Source organism: Octopus bimaculoides, chromosome 24 (genome assembly GCF_001194135.2).
Source record: "Octopus bimaculoides isolate UCB-OBI-ISO-001 chromosome 24, ASM119413v2, whole genome shotgun sequence".
Taxonomy (NCBI): domain Eukaryota; kingdom Metazoa; phylum Mollusca; class Cephalopoda; order Octopoda; family Octopodidae; genus Octopus; species Octopus bimaculoides.
Window position 1 is genome coordinate 35,991,979 of NC_069004.1, and position 528 is coordinate 35,992,506.

At 40.0% G+C, this 528-nt stretch overlaps 1 long non-coding RNA gene across 1 annotated transcript in view; it reads left to right on the forward strand.

Annotated features, from left to right (window-relative positions):
• Positions 1–108: 108 nt before the first annotated feature.
• LOC128250708 (uncharacterized) overlaps positions 109–528 on the forward strand; it is a 16,581-nt gene continuing 16,161 nt past the window's right edge. Inside the window, exon 1 of the long non-coding RNA XR_008266713.1 lies at positions 109–420. This is a non-coding gene — a long non-coding RNA (uncharacterized LOC128250708). The remainder of the gene's footprint in view (positions 421–528) is intronic.

Sequence of the window (528 nt, forward strand, 5' to 3'; positions counted from 1 at the left end):
ATATATATATATATACATATATATATGTGTGTGTGTGTGTGTGTGTGCGTCTGTGTATGTGTCTGTGTAGCTCAGAAGTAATATTTCTTCAACTGCAAAGGTGTCCAGGTAAGGATTTCAAAAGCTGACAACATGAAGACGGGTTTCTTCAAAACAGTCATTTAATCAACACTTCTCTCTATTTCACGGACACTGATGAAAAGACTCGGAAAGAACGCTTGATAGTACATACAGGAGAATACTTGGCGCAGTTCTCGATGTTTCTTGGCAGCAATAATCCCACAAAGCAGAGATTGTATGGAAGTTTTCTTACCACCAACTTGTGCTGGAAACCCACACATGGACATAGGAGTGTCGGTAGAGAATCAACTTGTGGAAGACACTGGATATGAAGGTTGCTATGGAAGACCGGGACATCTGGTGAGGCAAGTCACTTCGATCGGATGTACCGTGTGTGTGTGTGTGTGTGCATGTGCGTGCGTATGTATGTATGTATGTGTGTATATATATATATATATATATATATAT